Source organism: Aptenodytes patagonicus, chromosome 10 (assembly GCF_965638725.1).
Source record: "Aptenodytes patagonicus chromosome 10, bAptPat1.pri.cur, whole genome shotgun sequence".
Classification (NCBI taxonomy): domain Eukaryota; kingdom Metazoa; phylum Chordata; class Aves; order Sphenisciformes; family Spheniscidae; genus Aptenodytes; species Aptenodytes patagonicus.
The window spans coordinates 24,914,281-24,937,268 of record NC_134958.1 but is presented as its reverse complement, the minus strand read 5'-3'; the positions used below and the strand labels follow the sequence as shown (position 1 = coordinate 24,937,268).

Here is a 22,988-nt window from a genome sequence, read left to right as displayed (position 1 = left end):
GAGCTACTTTCATCTAGTGATGGAAATGATCACTTTTGCAGATTGTTTCGCTTTCTGGTCCCTGCTCAGGCATTGCACATCTCGTGCAAGTGCTGGCAAAAAGATTCAGACAAGAATACTCCAACCAAAACTACGTCTCTCCTATCTCACTCCAAGTCACCTCCCATTTCCTCTCCCTTTCCACTCCACACTTGCCAACACCCAGGCTCCACCTTTCCATTTCCATGAATCTCTCTCAATCTTACAAGCCATTCCCCTTGCACAACAACAACCTGCATGGCAGTCATGGTCTTTTTTCAAGGGTTGACACCACCCGACGTCCCCAAGAGGCTGGACATCCTGCCGAGAGGTCACCATCTCCCCTGCAGGAGTGTTCCCACCCTAGCACTCACAACAGGCTTGGAGCTCCCCTCAGATAAATTTGAGAAGCAAATACCAGGTGAGATCAGGCTCTTAAGTTCTGCTCAACAGAACCATACCCCACAACTACCCCACAACAGACCTCACAACTACCACCATCCCTGGTTGTCTCCACGCAGCTGCCTTCCCTTCTTCCCTGGAAGCAGTCACGACCAGCTGGGGAGTGAAAGCATCCCCTGTGGCAGGATATCCCAGATACCTGGCTGAGGGCAAGGCGCTGGGAGCTGCAGCTATAGCCTGGGGTTACGCCCCTCAAGACCTTTGGAAGCCTGGTACTTGTCATGCTCAGTGGAGGTTCCAACTGCAAGGTTTCCAGTGGAACATTGCCTTGAAACTTGCAGCTGTCATTGCAGAGGGCATGTAATCAGCAGGGCAGAGAGGGTTGGAGCAGGTAGTTGTGGCCGAGTGGTGAAGGCGATGGACTAGAAATCCATTGGGGTTTCCCCGCGCAGGTTCGAATCCTGCCAACTACGGGGCGCAGTCCCCTTTTGGGCTGCCTGCAGTTAACCCCGCTGCAGCCGTGGGACTCTGCTCCACACTGTACCTGGTGCCCAGGGAGACAGTAAAACCCACTTGCCTACAGCACTTGGCCTCGCCCGTCCCCGTCCCACCCCTTGAAATTCTTGGATGGATGGATGGGAAATCCTGCTCCCATTGACAAGGTAGGCAAGTTGGGGGAAGAGAATGGACCAGTGCTGAGAATGAGCCATGAAAAGAGGTCCACTGTTGTTGGTTGTTGAGCAGAAGTTAAGAGCCTGATCTCACCTGACATCCCAAGCAGCACAGCCCCACCAGCTCTCCTCCCTACACCTGAAGCTACAGCAGCTCATCTCCAAAGAGAGCTTGCACAACATGGCCCTCATTGCTAAAGATGAAGGGAGGACACCTCATGCATAGCAGGCAGAGCACAGCACAGACGTCCATCCACAAGGCAGTGGGTGTCCTGGGGCCAAAGGTATCTCTCCCTTCCCATCAGGCAGCTCAATTCCCAACTTCAATGCCACAAGCAAGGATGTCCAGGACTCTGCAGGTGTGGCGGAGGACAAGGCTGGTGCTACTTCAGGGTGGAGCAGTGAGATGGACTAAACGACGTGGGGCCTTTTTCCATCCTAGTCTGTTCAGATCATGCTGACAAGATGAGGCAACCAAAACTGATGACTGAGACAGCTTGTCCGGGGTCTTCATCACCAGCTTTACCAGACCCCTGGTTTTAAGACAAGGCCCTGCCTGGCTTTACCCTGGAGAGGCGTTTGGAGCCAGGCCTGTGCTTGGATCCCGGGCACAGCATCTGGCCTGGTCACTACATGGTGGGAAGGGAGGGCTCGGTGATGCTGCGCCCCTCCAGAGCCCTGCAATGCCCAGGTCTCCCAGGGGGCTGCAAGAGGGCCTGATAGTGCTATGTCTTCCTGCAAATGTCACTGGGGATGAGAGCGGGGTGGTTTTTGCCCATCTACCCTGTGCCTTTCCCCTGTGGGTATCCAAGTGAAGCCCTGGAAGTTCTCCCAGGCTTTGCTTTCCCCGCTGTGTGCATGTACCCTTCTTGGGCAGGCAGTGTGGTGGTCCCAGGGCATGAGGGAAAGTTCCCTCAGCCTCACAGTGAAATGTACCTGAGTCTGGAGCAGCCTCAGGAGAGAAAAGGGCACTCTCACTGAGGGAGAGGCCACTTTGGGGCAGAAGGGGACAGCGTGTCCTGGAAGAAAGGACCAGGGTTTGAAGTCAGCCAGGACTGTCCCAGCAGAGGAAGGCAGTCCAGCATGTGCAACCCATAACAAGCTGCTTTGGGCCCTCCTGCCAGCTCTTCCCTCTGTTGAATATCATCCCCTGCCCTCTCTCTTGGTCCCCTCCTTCGGCAAGGTCAGCAGCTCGGCTGCGACTGCAACCAAGAATAAGGATATCTGGTTGTTAATGGCTGCTTAGTATGAGCTACAAGGTGAGCAACAGGAGAGGCAATAACTTACTCAGGCTGTCCAACACGGGGGTGAAGGGAGGCAGCAGCAGAGGCCGCAAGTGCAAGCATCGAGCCACTGATCGCTGGGCCATGAATGTACTCTGTGAGGTGCAACGTTGATGAGGTTCTGCTGGAAACTTCATGGAGGTCCCATGGTGTAATGGTGAGCACTCTGGACTCTGAATCCAGCGATCTGAGTTCAAATCTCAGTGGGACCTCAACCTTTTGGCTCTCTGGGGGCTTTCCTCAGCATGCTTACACCTTAACAGCCTTGCTGTTGGGTCAATTGTTTGATGCGCTCCCATCTTTCCTTCCTTTCCTGTGCTGCCAGCCCTGGGACTGACATCAGGGCCCCTTCTCCTGCCCTGTGCCCAACAAACCTCTGCAGTCTTCCTGAGCAATGGCCCCTGTGCCCTCTCTGCTCCCTTGGTCTCAATGGCTGCTCGTGGATGAGGGGGTCCAGCAGTGGCTCACCAAATCACACAACAGCTGAGGTGGAGATCATGCAGTCCAAGCCCGGCTCAAAGCAGGGTCAAGTAGAGGAGGCTGTTTGGGGCCTTGTCTGGTTGGATGTTGGGCATCTCCACAGATGGAGACTCTACAACACTCCCTGGGCAAACGTTTTCCATGTTTGACAACCCTCACACTAAAACAGGGATACTGTGTGTGGCATTGCATGGATTTCCACCCCGTCCATTGCTTCTTGCGCTCTCTGTTTCTCTGAGGCTTTTCTGTCTCTCTTTTGCCTGCTTCTTTAGTTTTGATCCTCTGGTATCAGTTCAGGGCGCTCCACGCACAACTGGCAGTGCCCCATGCTTGGGGGTATGATTGATGCCATAGGACAGGGCTGGATCTCCCTCTTCCTTGCAGAGCAGGTGGCTAACTGAGGGAGGAGGAGAAGAAACCACCACGAGTCTCCAGCTATGCTGCACAAAGTCTTTAATGAGAAGGACGAAATACAGTGGCACAGGACAGAGACCAAGAAACACATCTGCAGGGTTCAGGGAGGCACAGAGAATGGCCCATTTCCCAAGAACAAGCTCCACACAAAGCACTTGCCTTTTCTGCCCTACTCGGTGGCAATCCCAGACCACCAAGAGCAGTCCCTAACTCCCGCACCCTCCCCCCATCAGCAGGAGGTTCAGCAAAGCAGAAGAGAACAAGCCCTTTCTCGAGGAGCTCAGAGCGAAGCAGAGCCAGAGGAGGCACGGCGAGGCCTGCCGTGCAGCGAGGAGCAGCGGGCCCAGGTCCCTCCTGCCACGTGGGATGAGGACACCCAGCCCATGGGCGAGTCATAGATATGCTCCTGCTGCTGCAGAGTCCCCGTCTTCCTTCCTGCTCCAATGGGCGTGATCCGCTGGCTTCAGCAGTTCAGACTGCATCGTGGGGGAGGCAGACAGAGCCCTGACCCCCCCAGACCAAGGGAGCCCCCAGAAGAGATGGGAACCCCGCCGGCGCTGAGGGAGCTCCCAACAGCAGCGGAGAGAGAGGATCCCACGGCTGTGCTCTGAGGGAAGGAGGTGAGGATGGGGCCCGGCAGGGTCACCACCACCGGGGAAGCCTGGATGGCCACTGTCGAATCAGCGCAGCGGGCGACACAGGGCTCACTGCAGCTGCTTGCAAGTGGGGTTGGGCCAGAGGCGCCGCAGGGGCCTGGGGGACAGGGTCTGAAGCAAGACATCTCTCGGTGAGGGAGGCAAAGCTGAAACACAGAGCAGAGAGGTAAAACAGACCCCAACATCAGCCTGCCTACCATTCCCTCAGCTCTCTCTGCAGATACACTTTGCTGCCCTCCATCTCCATTTCTTGCTCCACGTCCAGAAAGGGCCTGCAGCTGATCTTGCTAACATGCACAACAGGCGTGACAGCTCACCTTAAGGCTAGATTTGAATGACTAGGAGCAAAGATGTGCCTAACTGGATCCTTATTACACCAAGACATCCTCCTGCATTTCCCGGTGCATTAGCACGGGAGAAGATGGATGAAATGATCCCAGCAGTAATTAACTGGGTTGAACAGGTGTCTCAGAAATCACCTCGTAAAAACACACACTGTGCCTGCAGCTCCCACAGCATCGTGCTGTCCGAGTTGCACAGCACAGGAAGGCTGACCCACTTTTGGGATAGGGCCCAGCAGAGTGGCTTCAAAGCACCTGTGGAAAGACTGATCATACCCCAGCCCCAGAACAAACATTGCTGCATTGAAGGAGGCACTGGATGCACGCGGCCATTTGGTTACAGACCATCTGCCGAAGGCAGAAATTCTGGTGGGCAGACCTCCCTGCAGCTCAGCCCCACTGATCCCCTTCTGCTTGAAAGAAAGCCCCTCTTCCCAGCTCTCCCCAGCCAGCCCCATGAAAAGGGAGAGAGGTGACAGCCCTTCAACAGTCCTATTGCAGGGCCAAGCTGAGGCAGCCCAAGCATCAACCTGAGTAGCCACCATGACAGCAGTTCAGCCCAAAGAAAGAGATGGAGCGGACTCGGGCTTACCTCGTTCCTCGAGGAAAGGGAGGCAAGAGAGGAGGATGCGGAGCCTGGAGCAGCGCAGGCTTTTATGCTGTGTCCCAGAGCCCCACGGGGCCACAAGCATTCCTTGCTCATGATGCATCAAAAGACCTAGCAGTGCCGCTTGCCGAGGCCTCGCTGGTGATTAAGCCCTTGCCTCTTTCATCCGAAATGCTGTACTCCCATTTTATGTCATCGAACACTGAAAAGATTCATCTGTCTCCCAGCCAAGTAACTCCTGGATTAGGATGAGGAAAAGGCTGTGGATGTAGTCTACCTAGACTTTAGTAAAGCCTTTGACGCCGTTTCCCACAGCATTCTCCTGGAGGAAATGGCTGCTCATGGCTTGGACGGGCGTACACTTTGCTGGGTAAAAAGCTGGCTGGATGGCTGGGCCCAGAGAGCTGTGGTGAATGGAGTTCAATCCAGTTGGCAGCTGGTCACAAGTGGTGCTCCTCAGGGCCCAGTATTGGGGCCAGTTCTCTTTAATATCTTTATCAATGATCTGGACAAGGGGATTGAGTGCAGCCTCAGTAAGCTTGCAGACAACGCCAAGCTGGGTGGGAGTGTTGATCTGCTTGAGGGTAGGAAGGTTCTACAGAGGGACCTGGACAGGCTGGATCGATGGGCCGAGGCCAATTCTATGAGGTTCAACAAGGCCAAGTGCCGGGTCCTGCACTTGGGTCATAACAGCCCCATGCAACGCTACAGGCTTGGGGAAGAGTGTCTGGAAAGCTGCCTGGCGGAAAAGGACCTGGGGGTGTTGGTCGACAGCCAGCTGAATATGAGCCAGCAGTGCGCCCAGGTGGCCAAGAAGGCCAATGGCATCCTGGCTTGTATGAGAAACAGTGTGGCCAGCAGGACTAGGGAAGTGATCGTGCCCCTGTACTCGGCACTGGTGAGGCCGCACCTCGAATAGTGTGTTCAGTTTTGGGCCCCTCACTACAAGAAGGACGTCGAGGTGCTGGAGCGTGTCCAGAGAAGGGCAACGAAGCTGGTGAAGGGTCTAGAGCACCAGTCTTATGAGGAGCGGCTGAGGGAACTGGGACTGTCTAGCCTGGAGAAAAGGAGGCTGAGGGGAGACCCTATCATTCTCTACAACTACCTGAAGGGAGGTTGTAGCGAGGGGGGGGGGTCGGTCTCTTCTCCCAAGTAACAAGCGATAGGACAAGAGGAAATGGCCTCAAGTTGCGCCAGGGGAGGTTTGGATTGGATATTAGGAAAAGTTTCTTCACCAAAAGGGTGGTCAGGCATTGGAACAGGCTGCCCAGGGAAGTGGTGGAGTCGCCACCCCTAGAGGTATTTAAAAGTCACGTAGATGTGGTGCTTAGGGACATGGTTCAGTGGTGGACTTGGCAGTGTTAGGTTAACGATTGGACTCAATGATCTTAAAGGTCTTTTCCAACCAAAACGGTTCTATGATTCTACGATTCTATGGTTCTATACGGATTGCCTTGGTCACTTTGCCCTCTTCATGGTGAGCTTGTCCACAAATCATGGTGAAATTCAACCACGAAGGGCACCTCAAGTCAGCTCTCAAGTGCTTTCAGTGCAGGCACTCAGGCTAACCCTGAGAGACATTTGTCCCAGCGGGTCATTCTAGATACACAGGAGACAGCGGGTAAGTTCAGGCAGAAGGTCAAGACTGCACAGTCCCATACGGGAGAAGAGACTCGCCTCTCCAGGGATGCGGCAAAGCTCAACATCAAGGAAAGTCCATTGTGGGCTGGAGGGAAGCCCCCTGCAGGCAGGAGTGAGGGCCACAAGGACCTTGCTTATGCTCATCAGGCTCTACCACGGCCTGGTTTTGTGATCAGAGAGATGCCTGTGTTCTTCCCTGAAAAAGACCCACACCCAAATTGACCTGTTTTGCTCAGCGAGGGCATCCCAGAGGCCAGAGGCCTGGATGGCCTGCTTTTGAGGAGAAGCTCAGGGCAGGGAGCCAAAAGCTCACGTCCCTTTTTCCTGGGTCAGGGATGGGGAGGCCCATTCCATGCATTTCAGACTACAAAGGGACATTGGATCCGTCTCCCAGAGCACCTGGGAGTCATCGTGATGTGGAAGAGTTGGGAAAAACCCTGAGCTCCAGGCAAACATGAGTCACCCTGCTGTGGAATTCAGCGGACATGGTGCCCTGTTCTCAGGCGTGCCAGGGATTCCAGAGCTCATAGGCCCAAAGTGCCACTGACCTCAAGGGCATTTCCTCAGGTCTTAGCACCATTCCCGAAACAACTGGTGCTTCTGTGCAATCTCGTGCCGCTGCTGCCTTCCAAGGCATTGCCTTTTGGTGGCTGCTCGGGGGCCCGTGAGACTCAGTGCACCCCAGAATAATGTGGGCTGGATGGTACTTCTGGAGGTTCTCTGGGCCAACCTCCTGCTCCGAGCAGACCAAGCTTCCCAGTTGCCTCAGAAGGCTCCCGTCAACTTCTGAACACTGCCACCGTCAGAGAGGTCACCATCTCTTGAGCAGCTCTTCCAGGGCTGCACTGCGCCCCCTGTCACTTCTTTTCCCACAAAGACAGATGGTATTTCCCTTGTTGCAGCTTGTGATTGTTGCCTCTTGCCCTTTTGCAGTGCACCTCTCCAGAGAGTCTGGCTCCATCTGTCTGTGTCCCAGCACAGCTTCCACTGCAAATCCCGGGGGGAGCCTTCACTCCTAATCCTGGTATTTACTCACATCCATCTCCAGACCTTCCCCCATGACCCTGGGATCTTCTCACCAGTGCTGGCACCCTCACGGTCATCTCCTGGTGGCCCACTTGTGGGCCTGGGAGGCTCAGCTGTGAGAGCCCCTGGCTGGTAGGGTGGGGACCAGGCCTCAAGCCCCTGCTCAGGTGAAAGCGCACCTGTTTGGTGGATACATGGTTGGAGTGGGTCATCTCGAAAGCTCCTTTCCAACACAAGCTCATTGATGAAAGCTGAGGGGAAGGACCCTTGCCCTTCCCTTGGCACTGCAGAGGCCACACCTGGATTGGCGTGCCCATTTTGGTTTGATGCAAGCTGAAGTTTCCTGGCCAACACCTCACACATACACACAAACACACAGCCCCACAAAAAGAGGAGAGCAGTGTCACACCGAAATGAGCTAGGAGTAGTGTAATGAAAAAACCAGTCACCTCCCTGTTCTTCATTTGTCTGGAAAGGGTTTCCAGGATGAGTTGCTCCTTCCCCTTTCCAGGGATCGAGGTGAGGCTGGCCAGCCTGCAGTTCCCCAGGTCCTCCTTTGCGCCCTTCTGGAAGATAGGAGTGACATTGCCTTCTTCCAAGCCTCTCAGGAACCTCTCCCAGTTGCCATCCCCTTTCAAAGACAACCCAGAGTGGCCTCTTCCAGAAGTCCTCCTTGTCTGAGTGCTTCACGAGCTGTCAGCAGGAAGGCGGCATGGGTATCTGCAAGGGAGCTCCCTGCTACCTGAGTACCTGCCTGGCCACAAGCCAGAACATGGCCTGGATGTTGACTGGGAGGTCGCGCCGGGCTCTGCAGGCTGTCTGCAGAAACACGGCTTGTACTAGGTGCTTGTGTTCCTGATAAGCAGCAGCATGCAAATGTTGGGCTATGTGCTTGTGAGTTCCCTTCTACCTCATTGCCTGCTGGGCCAGCAGCAGGCGTGTGGTTTGCATTTTGATTTTAAGGTCACTTCTCTGTCTGCAGCTGATGGGCCAGAGCAGGCTCATGGCAGCACTAGGTGCTTGTGAGGTCACTTGTGCCTGAATACCGGGTAGGAAAGAAGGAGGCACATGGCTTGGATGCTGATTGCAAGGTCACTGGTACCTGAGTAGCAGAGGGGCCAGCGAGAGGAAAATTCCAGGCAAGTGAAGAACCACAGTGTCCCAACAGCTACAGGAGGTTGTGTAAGGATGGAGCGAGACTCTCCGGAGACGTGCACTGCAAAAGGGCAAGTTCAACACTAACAAGTTGCAACAAGGGAAATGCCAGCTGTCTTTGTGGGAAAAGAAGTGAGGGGGGGCACGGTGCAGCCCCGGAAGAGCTGCCCAGGAGACAGTGGCCTCTCTGACAGTGGCAGTGTTCAGAAGTCAATGGGGCAAGACCCAGAGCTTCCTGAGGTATGCGGGAAGTTTGGTCTGCTCAGAGCAGGAGGTCGGCCCAGAGGACCTCCAGAGCTCCTTTCCAACCATCACTATCCTGAGGCGTACTGAGTCATACGAGCCCTTGAGCAGCCACCAAAAGGCAGTGCCTTGGAACACAGCAAATGCAGGAGCTTGCATAGAAGCACCTGTTGTTGCAGGAATGGTCCTAAAGTGTGTGGAGATGCCCTTGAGGACAGTGGCACTTTGGGCCTATGAGCTCTGGAATCCCTGGCACGCCCGAGATCAGGGCACCGTGTCCACTGAAGTCCACAGTACAATGACTCATGTTTGCCTGGAGCTCAGGGTTTTTCCCAACTCTTCCACATCACGATGACTCCCAGGTGCTCTGGGAGACGGATCCAATGTCCCTTTGTAGTCTGAAATGCATGGAATGGGCCTCCCCATCCCTGACCCAGGAAAAAGAGCCGTGAGCAGAAGCTCACGTGAGCAGGGCTCCCTGCCCTGTGCCGCTCCTCCAAAGCAGGCCATCCAGGCCTCTGCCTCTGGGATGAACTGGCTGAGCAAAACAGGTCATTTTGGGTGTGGGTCTCGTCCAGGGAAGGACGCCGGCATCTCTTTGATCGCCCTCCTCTGCCTTGATTTGCTTCTTTCCAACAGGTTCTCCACTTCCCAAGCTGAGCCCAGACCCCTGGTTGGAAGGAGCGTGAGGGCCTGGTTAAGTGGTCAAGGGACATGGCTATGGAGATCCCATGGAGAGGTCACTTGAGGGAGACCTGCCTGACCCTCTGGTCTGCTCTTCATCGTTATGAATCTGCCTTTGTTCCCTGGGCTCGCGGGCAGAACAAACAGGCTGTGGCAGAGCCTGATGAGCATAAGCAAGGTCCTCGTGGCCCTCACTCCTGCCTGCAGGGGGCTTCCCTCCAGCCCACAATGGTCCTTCCTTGCCGTTGAGCTTTGCCACATCCCTGGAGAGGTGCGTCTCTTCTCCTGCATGGGATTGCGCAGTCTTGACCTTCTGCCTGAACTTACCCACAGTCTCCTGTGTGTCTACAATGACCCGTGGGGACAAACGTCTCCTAGGCTTAGCTTGAGTGCCTGCACTAAAAGCACTTGAGAGCTGACGTCATAGCTGAATTTGACCGCGATTGCTGGCCATGCTCACCGTGAAGAGGGCAATGTGACAAAGGCAATCCGTATGACACAAACACAGTTGAAATATTCCTCCACATAAGCCTGAGAGATCTGAGTTAATCGACCGTCTGAATCTGGCACACAGACGAATCGTTTCGATGTTACGAAGCATCACGCTTGCCAGGCCCTGATGCTGATAGGGGCCTTCAGCCACCCGGACATCTGCTGGCAAAGCAGCACAGCGAACTGCAAGGAGTCCAGGAAACTACTGGAGTGTGTTCAGGACAACTTCCTAGTACAGGTGATGGAGAGCCCAACCAGAGGAGAGGCACTTCTGGACCTGTTGTTCACTAGTGCGGAAGAACTTATCGGAGGGGTCAAGGTTGGAGGTAGCCTGGGCTGCAGCGATCATGCCCTGGTGGAATTCTCAGTCTTGAGGGGTACAGGATGGGTAAAGAGTAGAGTCAGGACCCTAAACCTCAGAAAGGCAAACTTCCGGCTCTTTAGGGCGCTCATGTGTGGGAACCCTTGGGAAACTGTCCTCTGACATAAAGGAGTGAACGAGAGGTGGGAGATATTGAAAGACATTTTTCCTAGGGCACAAGAGCTCTCAATCCCAACGTGCCAGAAGTTGGTGAGGGGAGTCAGGAGGCCAGCTTGTCTAAGTCAAGACCTCTTAGCCAAACTAAAGCACAAAACCAAAATGCATAGGCGGTGGAGGCAGGGATACACATCCTGGCGAGATTATGGGGAAATGGGCTGGGAGTGGAAGGAGGGGATCAGGAAAGCCAAGGCACAGCTGGAGCTGAACTTGGCTAGGGACGTGAAAAATAACAAGAAGGGTTTCTTCAGGTACCTATGGCAACAAAGGAAGATGAAAGAAACTGTACCCCCCCCCGGTGAGAGAAAAGGTAGACCTGACTACAACCGACGTGGAGAAGGCTGCGGTACTCAACAACTTTTTGCCTCGGTCTTCAACGCGCAAGTGTTCTAGCCACGCCACCCAATTCACAGAATCCAAAGGCAGGGACTGGGAGAATGAAGTACCACCCACCACAGGAGACGATCAGGTTCGAGACCATCTAAAGAACCTGAACGTGCACAAGTCCACGGGACCTAGCAGATGATGCTGCTAAACTACTCTCCATCAAATTTTCAACTGGTGAAATTCCTGGTGACTGGAAAAGGGGAAACACAACCCCCATTTTTAAAAAGGGAAAAAGAGACGACCCGTGGAACTGCAGGCCGGTCAGTCTCACCTCTGTGCCCAAGCAAGATCATGGAGCAGATCCTCCTGGAAACTGTGCTAAGGCACATGGAAAAGAGAGAGGTGATTGGTGGCAGCCAACATGGCTTCACTAAGGGCAAATCATGCCTGACAAACTTAGTGGCCTTCTACGACGGGGTTACAACACTGGTGGATAAGGGAGGAGCGGCTGACGTCATCTACTTGAGCAAAGCATTTGACACTGTTCCACATAATATCCTTGTCTCTAAAATGGAGAGACATGGATTTGACAGGTGGACCACTCGGTGGGTGAGGAACTGGCTGGATGGTTGCACTCAAAGAGCTGTTGTCAACGGCTCGATGTCCGGGTGGAGGCCGGTGACGAGTGGTGTCTCTCAGGGGTCCGTAGTGGGACCAGTGTTATTTAACATTTTTGTCGGGGACATGGACGGTGGGATTGAGTGCACCCTCAGCAAGTTTGTGGATGACACCAAGCTGAGTGGTGTGGTTGATACTCTAGAGGGAAGGGATGCCATCCAGAGGGACCTTGACAGGCTAGAGAGGTGGGGCCGTGTGAACCTCCTGAAGTTCAACAAGGCCAAGTGCAAGGTCCTGCAGCTGGGTCAGGGCAATCCCAAGCATGGATACAAGCTAGGCCATGAGTGGATTGAGAGCAGCCCTGCGGAGAAGGACTTGGGTGTATTGGTGGATGAAAAGCTGGACATGAGCTGGCAATGCGCGCTCGCAGCCCAGAAAGCCAATGGTATCCTGGGCTGCATCAAAAGCAGCGTGGCTAGCAGGTCGAGGGAGGTGATTCTGCCCCTCTATTCCGATCTCCTGAGGCCCCACCTGGAGTACTGTGTTCAGCTCTAGGGCCCCCAGCAGAAGACAGACACGGACCTGCTGGAGCGGGTCCAGGGGAGGGCCACAACGATGATAGGGGCCTGGAGCACCTCCCCTATGAGGGCAGCCTGAGAGAGTTGGGGTAGTTTAGCCTAGAGAAGAGCAGGCTCCCAAGAGAGCTTCGGGAAACCTGGGGAGGGACACTTTATCAGAGAGTGTGTTGATAGGTCGGGGAGTAATGGCTTTAAACAGAAAGAGGGTAGATTTATCTAAGCTATGAGGAAGAAATTCTTTCCCATGAGGGTGGTGAGACACTGGAACAGGTCGTCCAGAGAAGTTGTGGATGCCCCCTCCCTGGAAGTGCTCAAGGCCAGGTTGGATGGGCCTTTGAGCAACCTGATCTAGTGGAATGTATCCCTGACCACGGCACGGGAGTTGGAACTAGATGATCTTTAAGGTCCCCTCCAACCCAAAACCATTCTATGACTCATTCTACGATTCTAGGTGGAATGAAGTGGGAGCAAAACATGTCAGATGAAAGAGGCAAGGGCTTAATCACCAGCGGGGACTCGGCAAGCGGCAACTGCTAGGTCTTTAGATGCATCATGAGCAAGGAATGCTTGTGGCCCCCGTGGGGCTCTGGGACACAGCATAAAAGCCTGCGCTGCTCCAGGCTCCGCATCCTCCTCTCTCCTCTCTCGCCTCCCTTTCCTCGAGGAACCAGGTAAGCCCGAGTCCGCTCCATCTCTTTCTTTGGGCTGAACTGCTGTCATGGTGGCTACTCAGGTTGATGCTTGGGCTGCCTCAGCTTGGCCCTGCAATAGGACTGTTGAAGGGCTGTCACCTCTCTCCCTTTTCATGGGGCTGGCTGGGGAGAGCAGGGAAGAGGGGGTTTCTTTCAAGCAGAAGGGGATCAATGGGGCTGAGCTGCAGGGAGGTCTGCCCACCAGAATTTCTGCCTTCGGCAGATGGTCTGTAACCAAATGGCCGCGTGCATCCAGTGCCTCCTTCAATGCAGCAATGTTTGTTCTGGGGCTGGGGTATGATCAGTCTTTCCACAGGTGCTTTGAAGCCACTCTGCTGGGCCCTATCCCAAAAGTGGGTCAGCCTTCCTGTGCTGTGCAACTCGGACAGCACGATGCTGTGGGAGCTGCAGGCACAGTGTGTGTTTTTACGAGGTGATTTCTGAGACACCTGTTCAACCCAGTTAATTACTGCGGGGATCATTTCATCCATCTTCAGCCGTGCTAATGCACCGGGAAATGCAGGAGGATGTCTTGGTGTAATAAGGATCCAGTTAGGCACATCTTTGCTCCTAGTCATTCAAAACTAGCCTTAAGGTGAGCTGTCATGCCTGTTGTGCGTGTTAGCAAGATCAGCTGCAGGCCCTTTCTGGACGTGGAGCAAGAAATGGAGATGGAGGGCAGCAAAGTGTATCTGCAGAGAGAGCTGAGGGAATGGTAGGCAGGCTGATGTTGGGGTCTGTTTTACCTCTCTGCTCTGTGTTTCAGCTTTGCCTCCCTCACCGAGAGATGTCTTGCTTCAGACCCTGTCTCCCAGACCCCTGCGGCGCCTCTGGCCCAACCCCACTTGCAAGCAGCTGCAGTGAGCCCTGTGTCGCCCGCTGCGCTGACTCGACAGTGGCCATCCAGGCTTCCCCGGTGGTGGTGACCCTGCCGGGCCCCATCCTCACCTCCTTCCCTCAGAGCACAGCCGTGGGATCCTCTCTCTCAGCTGCTGTTGGGAGCTCCCTCAGCGCCGGCGGGGTTCCCATCTCTTCTGGGGGCTCCCTTGGTCTGGGGGGGTCAGGGCTCTGTCTGCCTCCCCCACGATGCAGTCTGAACTGCTGAAGCCAGAGGATCACGCCCATTGGAGCAGGAAGGAAGACGGGGACCCTGCAGCAGCAGGAGCATATCTATGACTCGCCCATGGGCTGGGTGTCCTCATCCCACGTGGCAGGAGGGACCTGGGCCCGCTGCTCCTCGCTGCACGGCAGGCCTCGCCGTGCCTCCTCTGGCTCTGCTTCGCTCTGAGCTCCTCGAGAAAGGGCTCATTCTCTTCTGCTTTGCTGAACCTCCTGCTGATGGGGGGAGGGTGCGGGAGTTAGGGACTGCTCTTGGTGGTCTGGGATTGCCACCGAGTAGGGCAGAATGGGAAAAGGCAAGTGCTTTGTGTGGAGCTTGTTCTTGGGAAATGGGCCATTCTCTGTGCCTCCCCGAATCCTGCAGATGTGTTTCTTGGTCTCTGTCCTGTGCCACTGTATTTCGTCCTTCTCATTAAAGACTTTGTGCAGCATAGCTGGAGACTCGTGGTGGTTTCTTCTCCTCCTCCCTCAGTTAGCCACCTGCTCTGCAAGAAGAGCACTGGCCTTTCTTCTGAGCCTACCGCTTGCTACTTGAAATGGAGAAGGGTGGTCCTGCTCTCTCCCTTGGCACTGATTGTGTCCCCTAGCGTTGGGCACTGCCAGTTATCAGTGAAGCTCCCTGAACTGATACCAGAGCACCAAAAATAAGCAAGCAGGCAAGAGAAATACTGAAAAGCCTCAGAGAAATGGAGCATTACAGCTGGTCATCTGTCGTGGTCTAAGCTGGCAGGCAGCTAAACACCGCACAGCCATTCACTCACTCCTCCAAAAGTGGGATGGGGGAGAGAATCGGAAAAAAGGTAAAATTCCTGGGTTGAGATAAAGATATTTTAATAGGATAGAAAAGGAAGGGGAAAGTGTTATAGTGATAAAAGAATATAAAAAACAAATGATGCACAATGCAGTTGCTCACCACCCACTGACTGATGCCCAGCCCGTTCCCGAGCAGCGGCCACACCCCCCCGGCCAACCTCCCCAGTTTTTTGTTCAGCATTACGTCATATGGTATGGAATATCCCTTTGGCCAGTTTGGGTCAGCTGTCCTGGCTGTGTCCCTTCCCAGCTACTTGTGCACCTCCAGCCTCCTCGCTGGCAGGGCAGTATGAGAAGCTGAAAGTCCTTGACTAGTGTAAGCACTGCTCAGCAACAACTAAAACATCAGTGTGTTATCAACATTATCCTCATTCTAAATCCAAAACACAGCACTGTACCAGCTACTAGGAAGAAAATTAGCTCTATCCCAACCGAAACCAGGACATCATGACATCCCCGTAATGTCTCTCATGGTCAGCCTTGAGCCCTACCACTGAAAGCACTTGAGAGCTGACCTCATTTCTTCTGCCACTGTACCCAGAAGGCCTTGCATGAATGCTCAGGAAGCAGTGACTTTTCACTGACTTTTCAGGGCCTGCCTTGAGTACTTCCTGGCAGAAGACTGAAGAACGCTTATGAACTGGGCTGAGATGACAACACTCTTCCATGGGTTTGAAGCCCCCCAGGGTGCCTGTTGTCATGCTGCAGGAGAGGAGGTTGGAGCCCTTTCACCATTTGCAGGCAAACATGGCTACAGCTGTTTGCTGTACTGCTGTGCAGGGGTGGGATGGGGAGAGGTGGGTTGTACAGGGTGTAAAGGAACACACCAGGAGACTTGGTAACGTGGCATCTTTTGAGAATGATGCAAAATGTGTAGTCTGTGCTCAGGATTAATGAGGTGGCAGCCAAAAAATGGAAATGCGTGCTCAGCTGAGTTGTCGAGGGCACGTTCCATAAAAGGCAGGGACAAGTTGCCTTTCTGAGCCTGAATCTCAGCCAGAGTCCTGGCATTTGGAAGTCAGGTTTATGCCTCCTTTCCTTTTGGTGATGCACCTTGCTACTCACAGGTGTTTTGGAGGAAATAAGCACCTGAGCTGCTCAGCAGTAAACCGAGGCCTCCCACATGCAAGCATGCAGCCAAGCGCAAAGGAATATCCAGTGTTGCTGTTTAGTCTCCCAGATGATGCGTTTCTCTCCTCAATGCTGCACCACCAAAAGCTCTCAGCAGTCATTGCTGCTCCAGGTGCATGAGCTTTGGGGCAGGCGCACGTCTCCCCCTGAGTGAATGCTGTTGCTTCTGCTTTCTCCCTTGGTCTGATCTGTTCCCCGCAGCAAGTGGAAAGCCTTCTGCAAGGTGTCCTTCCTCTGCAGGAGACCTGGACATCTGCATGCCAAGTGTCCTTACAGGGACTCCACGGGTGTCATCGTGTGGCTGCTTCCCATTTCTGCACAGCTAGGGGCTCTGTCAGCCCTGCCAAAGGGACACTGAGGTGATTATGGTCTTGGCTCCTCTGTCTTACAAGGACAGGCTGGGAGAGCTGGGGTTGGTTAGATTGGGGAAGGGAAGGCTGAGAGTGCTGGAGGGCGGACAGGTGGATGAAAGGAGAGAGAGCCATCCTCTTGTCTCTAGTGCTTAGTGAGAGCTCAAGAAGCAATGGACACAGGTGGCAATACAAGTAATGTCACACACAGTAACCCTGTTTCACCGCGAGGGTGGTCAAAGATGGGAACCAGTTTCCCAGGGAGGTTGTTCAGCCAGTTATTTGGACGTGAATGTTAATACAAACCTTTTGAATTAACTTCTCAGTCCTCTCAAATTTTCTTCAGAAATTTCATATGAAAAACACTCAATGGCACTTCTCTCTTTCATTAGTGTTGTGGGAATAAAGTCCAGGGGATGGGTATGCAGCGGAAAGGAGGAAAGTGCTGGTTTTCAGGTCTGGACGTAGGCAGTGTGACTGCAAGATGGGGTTAGGGTGGGCCTTTCAGTGGGGAAGAGTCCATGCACAAACACAATCCCCCGCTTTGTAACTCCACCAACTTATAGCACTGCTATTGACAGAGTGGGAGTCTGTAAATACTCTGCCAACCCAAACCTTCCATACAACCCCACCGCCCAGAATGGTTTTTGAACTGTCAGCACAGCAAAGAACATTGCTTTTTTTTGATTTAAGCAGCCCTGGAAGGAGAGCCTTGAGAAGCTTCACCCACTTCAGGTAGAGAGTCTAGGTGAGAGAGGCTCCTTGCGTTTCCCTTGGCCCACAGGCCATAAGCTGCAAGAGAAATGAGGGTGTCTCAGTTCTTAGTTACCAGCAACATCATTACATCCAGTTCCAGTAAACTTCAGGGTGCCTCTGCAATGCTGCAGCCTGGACGGGGTAGGTGTAGCATCTCCAGGGTGACTTCAGATCAGACAGACAGGCCTTTGAGCCATTCCATAAAGAACAGGCCTCCTCCCACCACACTCCAAAATTGCATAGCTGGCCTCATGAAGCACAGTCTGTCCCCTGACCACCACCTAGGCATTCTCAGTCTTCATCTGTTCCCTGCCTTAGCAGCGTGCTTTTCTTGCCAGGTGCAACCAGCCGCAGCAGCAGCAAGACCAGCTCTGTGCCAGGCCAAAACTGCCTCTCTCCTGGCCCCTGTACCAGCACTGCAGTGCAGATCCCAGCCTGGAAACACAAGCTGGCAGAAAGCACCGGTCTCAGTTGTTCCCAGTGCTGCAGGGAGGCGACAGGGTAGGTTGAACCCCCCAGGGGAACTGAAGTTGCTGCGGGAAGCTGGGAGGTTTTTGGGCAGGAGAAGCTGCCTGCAGGAGATACAAGGCACCCTGGAGCCAAGCTAAAGAAAAGCTTCTCTGCATTGGCCAGAAATGAAACCCGGGATCAGCTGCTTGGAAGGCAGCTATGCTCACCGCTATTCCACCAATGCACCCGGCTGTGTATTGCCTCTTCCACTTCCAGTGTAGAGCCTGGCCTCGTTCTTGCTCCTTCATTTCACAAACCGGCCGGCCTCCTCCTTCCAGCCCCTAGCACGCACGCTTCCTCAACCTGCTCCTCATGCTCACCCCCTCAACTGTGAGCACCTTCCTCACTTGCAGTGCAGGCAGACAGACACTGCCAGATGCACCACCTCCACACTGGCGCATTAACACCATTTTCCAAATATTCCTGCTACAGAGGTAAAACGGAATCAGAGCTACTTTCATCTAGTGATGGAAATGATCACTTTTGCAGATTGTTTCGCTTTCTGGTCCCTGCTCAGGCATTGCACATCTCGTGCAAGTGCTGGCAAAAAGATTCAGACAAGAATACTCCAACCAAAACTACGTCTCTCCTATCTCACTCCAAGTCACCTCCCATTTCCTCTCCCTTTCCACTCCACACTTGCCAACACCCAGGCTCCACCTTTCCATTTCCATGAATCTCTCTCAATCTTACAAGCCATTCCCCTTGCACAACAACAACCTGCATGGCAGTCATGGTCTTTTTTCAAGGGTTGACACCACCCGACGTCCCCAAGAGGCTGGACATCCTGCCGAGAGGTCACCATCTCCCCTGCAGGAGTGTTCCCACCCTAGCACTCACAACAGGCTTGGAGCTCCCCTCAGATAAATTTGAGAAGCAAATACCAGGTGAGATCAGGCTCTTAAGTTCTGCTCAACAGAACCATACCCCACAACTACCCCACAACAGACCTCACAACTACCACCATCCCTGGTTGTCTCCACGCAGCTGCCTTCCCTTCTTCCCTGGAAGCAGTCACGACCAGCTGGGGAGTGAAAGCATCCCCTGTGGCAGGATATCCCAGATACCTGGCTGAGGGCAAGGCGCTGGGAGCTGCAGCTATAGCCTGGGGTTACGCCCCTCAAGACCTTTGGAAGCCTGGTACTTGTCATGCTCAGTGGAGGTTCCAACTGCAAGGTTTCCAGTGGAACATTGCCTTGAAACTTGCAGCTGTCATTGCAGAGGGCATGTAATCAGCAGGGCAGAGAGGGTTGGAGCAGGTAGTTGTGGCCGAGTGGTGAAGGCGATGGACTAGAAATCCATTGGGGTTTCCCCGCGCAGGTTCGAATCCTGCCAACTACGGGGCGCAGTCCCCTTTTGGGCTGCCTGCAGTTAACCCCGCTGCAGCCATGAGACTCTGCTCCACACTGTACCTGGTGCCCAGGGAGACAGTAAAACCCACTTGCCTACAGCACTTGGCCTCGCCCGTCCCCGTCCCACCCCTTGAAATTCTTGGATGGATGGATGGGAAATCCTGCTCCCATTGACAAGGTAGGCAAGTTGGGGGAAGAGAATGGACCAGTGCTGAGAATGAGCCATGAAAAGAGGTCCACTGTTGTTGGTTGTTGAGCAGAAGTTAAGAGCCTGATCTCACCTGACATCCCAAGCAGCACAGCCCCACCAGCTCTCCTCCCTACACCTGAAGCTACAGCAGCTCATCTCCAAAGAGAGCTTGCACAACATGGCCCTCATTGCTAAAGATGAAGGGAGGACACCTCATGCATAGCAGGCAGAGCACAGCACAGACGTCCATCCACAAGGCAGTGGGTGTCCTGGGGCCAAAGGTATCTCTCCCTTCCCATCAGGCAGCTCAATTCCCAACTTCAATGCCACAAGCAAGGATGTCCAGGACTCTGCAGGTGTGGCGGAGGACAAGGCTGGTGCTACTTCAGGGTGGAGCAGTGAGATGGACTAAACGACGTGGGGCCTTTTTCCATCCTAGTCTGTTCAGATCATGCTGACAAGATGAGGCAACCAAAACTGATGACTGAGACAGCTTGTCCGGGGTCTTCATCACCAGCTTTACCAGACCCCTGGTTTTAAGACAAGGCCCTGCCTGGCTTTACCCTGGAGAGGCGTTTGGAGCCAGGCCTGTGCTTGGATCCCGGGCACAGCATCTGGCCTGGTCACTACATGGTGGGAAGGGAGGGCTCGGTGATGCTGCGCCCCTCCAGAGCCCTGCAATGCCCAGGTCTCCCAGGGGGCTGCAAGAGGGCCTGATAGTGCTATGTCTTCCTGCAAATGTCACTGGGGATGAGAGCGGGGTGGTTTTTGCCCATCTACCCTGTGCCTTTCCCCTGTGGGTATCCAAGTGAAGCCCTGGAAGTTCTCCCAGGCTTTGCTTTCCCCGCTGTGTGCATGTACCCTTCTTGGGCAGGCAGTGTGGTGGTCCCAGGGCATGAGGGAAAGTTCCCTCAGCCTCACAGTGAAATGTACCTGAGTCTGGAGCAGCCTCAGGAGAGAAAAGGGCACTCTCACTGAGGGAGAGGCCACTTTGGGGCAGAAGGGGACAGCGTGTCCTGGAAGAAAGGACCAGGGTTTGAAGTCAGCCAGGACTGTCCCAGCAGAGGAAGGCAGTCCAGCATGTGCAACCCATAACAAGCTGCTTTGGGCCCTCCTGCCAGCTCTTCCCTCTGTTGAATATCATCCCCTGCCCTCTCTCTTGGTCCCCTCCTTCGGCAAGGTCAGCAGCTCGGCTGTGACTGCAACCAAGAATAAGGATATCTGGTTGTTAATGGCTGCTTAGTATGAGCTACAAGGTGAGCAACAGGAGAGGCAATAACTTACTCAGGCTGTCCAACACGGGGGTGAAGGGAGGCAGCAGCAGAGGCCGCAAGTGCAAGCATCGAGCCACTGATCGCTGGGCCATGAATGTACTCTGTGAGGTGCAACGTTGATGAGGTTCTGCTGGAAACTTCATGGAGGTCCCATGGTGTAATGGTGAGCACTCTGGACTCTGAATCCAGCGATCTGAGTTCAAATCTCAGTGGGACCTCAACCTTTTGGCTCTCTGGGGGCTTTCCTCAGCATGCTTACACCTTAACAGCCTTGCTGTTGGGTCAATTGTTTGATGCGCTCCCATCTTTCCTTCCTTTCCTGTGCTGCCAGCCCTGGGACTGACATCAGGGCCCCTTCTCCTGCCCTGTGCCCAACAAACCTCTGCAGTCTTCCTGAGCAATGGCCCCTGTGCCCTCTCTGCTCCCTTGGTCTCAATGGCTGCTCGTGGATGAGGGGGTCCAGCAGTGGCTCACCAAATCACACAACAGCTGAGGTGGAGATCATGCAGTCCAAGCCCGGCTCAAAGCAGGGTCAAGTAGAGGAGGCTGTTTGGGGCCTTGTCTGGTTGGATGTTGGGCATCTCCACAGATGGAGACTCTACAACACTCCCTGGGCAAACGTTTTCCATGTTTGACAACCCTCACACTAAAACAGGGATACTGTGTGTGGCATTGCATGGATTTCCACCCCGTCCATTGCTTCTTGCGCTCTCTGTTTCTCTGAGGCTTTTCTGTCTCTCTTTTGCCTGCTTCTTTAGTTTTGATCCTCTGGTATCAGTTCAGGGCGCTCCACGCACAACTGGCAGTGCCCCATGCTTGGGGGTATGATTGATGCCATAGGACAGGGCTGGATCTCCCTCTTCCTTGCAGAGCAGGTGGCTAACTGAGGGAGGAGGAGAAGAAACCACCACGAGTCTCCAGCTATGCTGCACAAAGTCTTTAATGAGAAGGACGAAATACAGTGGCACAGGACAGAGACCAAGAAACACATCTGCAGGGTTCAGGGAGGCACAGAGAATGGCCCATTTCCCAAGAACAAGCTCCACACAAAGCACTTGCCTTTTCTGCCCTACTCGGTGGCAATCCCAGCCCACCAAGAGCAGTCCCTAACTCCCGCACCCTCCCCCCATCAGCAGGAGGTTCAGCAAAGCAGAAGAGAACGAGCCCTTTCTCGAGGAGCTCAGAGCGAAGCAGAGCCAGAGGAGGCACGGCGAGGCCTGCCGTGCAGCGAGGAGCAGCGGGCCCAGGTCCCTCCTGCCACGTGGGATGAGGACACCCAGCCCATGGGCGAGTCATAGATATGCTCCTGCTGCTGCAGAGTCCCCGTCTTCCTTCCTGCTCCAATGGGCGTGATCCGCTGGCTTCAGCAGTTCAGACTGCATCGTGGGGGAGGCAGACAGAGCCCTGACCCCCCCAGACCAAGGGAGCCCCCAGAAGAGATGGGAACCCCGCCGGCGCTGAGGGAGCTCCCAACAGCAGCTGAGAGAGAGGATCCCACGGCTGTGCTCTGAGGGAAGGAGGTGAGGATGGGGCCCGGCAGGGTCACCACCACCGGGGAAGCCTGGATGGCCACTGTCGAATCAGCGCAGCGGGCGACACAGGGCTCACTGCAGCTGCTTGCAAGTGGGGTTGGGCCAGAGGCGCCGCAGGGGCCTGGGGGACAGGGTCTGAAGCAAGACATCTCTCGGTGAGGGAGGCAAAGCTGAAACACAGAGCAGAGAGGTAAAACAGACCCCAACATCAGCCTGCCTACCATTCCCTCAGCTCTCTCTGCAGATACACTTTGCTGCCCTCCATCTCCATTTCTTGCTCCACGTCCAGAAAGGGCCTGCAGCTGATCTTGCTAACACGCACAACAGGCGTGACAGCTCACCTTAAGGCTAGTTTTGAATGGCTAGGAGCAAAGATGTGCCTAACTGGATCCTTATTACACCAAGACATCCTCCTGCATTTCCCGGTGCATTAGCACGGGAGAAGATGGATGAAATGATCCCAGCAGTAATTAACTGGGTTGAACAGGTGTCTCAGAAATCACCTCGTAAAAACACACACTGTGCCTGCAGCTCCCACAGCATCGTGCTGTCCGAGTTGCACAGCACAGGAAGGCTGACCCACTTTTGGGATAGGGCCCAGCAGAGTGGCTTCAAAGCACCTGTGGAAAGACTGATCATACCCCAGCCCCAGAACAAACATTGCTGCATTGAAGGAGGCACTGGATGCACGCGGCCATTTGGTTACAGACCATCTGCCGAAGGCAGAAATTCTGGTGGGCAGACCTCCCTGCAGCTCAGCCCCATTGATCCCCTTCTGCTTGAAAGAAACCCCCTCTTCCCTGCTCTCCCCAGCCAGCCCCATGAAAAGGGAGAGAGGTGACAGCCCTTCAACAGTCCTATTGCAGGGCCAAGCTGAGGCAGCCCAAGCATCAACCTGAGTAGCCACCATGACAGCAGTTCAGCCCAAAGAGAGAGATGGAGCGGACTCGGGCTTACCTGGTTCCTCGAGGAAAGGGAGGCAAGAGAGGAGAGAGGAGGATGCGGAGCCTGGAGCAGCGCAGGCTTTTATGCTGTGTCCCAGAGCCCCACGGGGGCCACAAGCATTCCTTGCTCATGATGCATCTAAAGACCTAG

At 54.4% G+C, this 22,988-nt stretch overlaps 4 non-coding genes across 4 annotated transcripts; all 4 read left to right on the top strand.

The window, feature by feature from the left end:
• Positions 1-811: 811 nt before the first annotated feature.
• Positions 812-893, top strand: TRNAS-AGA (transfer RNA serine (anticodon AGA)). Its single transcript has one exon. It is a non-coding gene; the product is annotated as a tRNA-Ser (tRNA).
• A 1,621-nt stretch (positions 894-2,514) lies between these two features.
• On the top strand, positions 2,515-2,586 carry TRNAQ-CUG (transfer RNA glutamine (anticodon CUG)). Its single transcript has one exon. It is a non-coding gene; the product is annotated as a tRNA-Gln (tRNA).
• Positions 2,587-18,804: 16,218 nt separating this feature from the next.
• Positions 18,805-18,886, top strand: TRNAS-AGA (transfer RNA serine (anticodon AGA)). Its single transcript has one exon. It is a non-coding gene; the product is annotated as a tRNA-Ser (tRNA).
• Positions 18,887-20,507: 1,621 nt separating this feature from the next.
• On the top strand, positions 20,508-20,579 carry TRNAQ-CUG (transfer RNA glutamine (anticodon CUG)). Its single transcript has one exon. It is a non-coding gene; the product is annotated as a tRNA-Gln (tRNA).
• Positions 20,580-22,988: the final 2,409 nt, after the last annotated feature.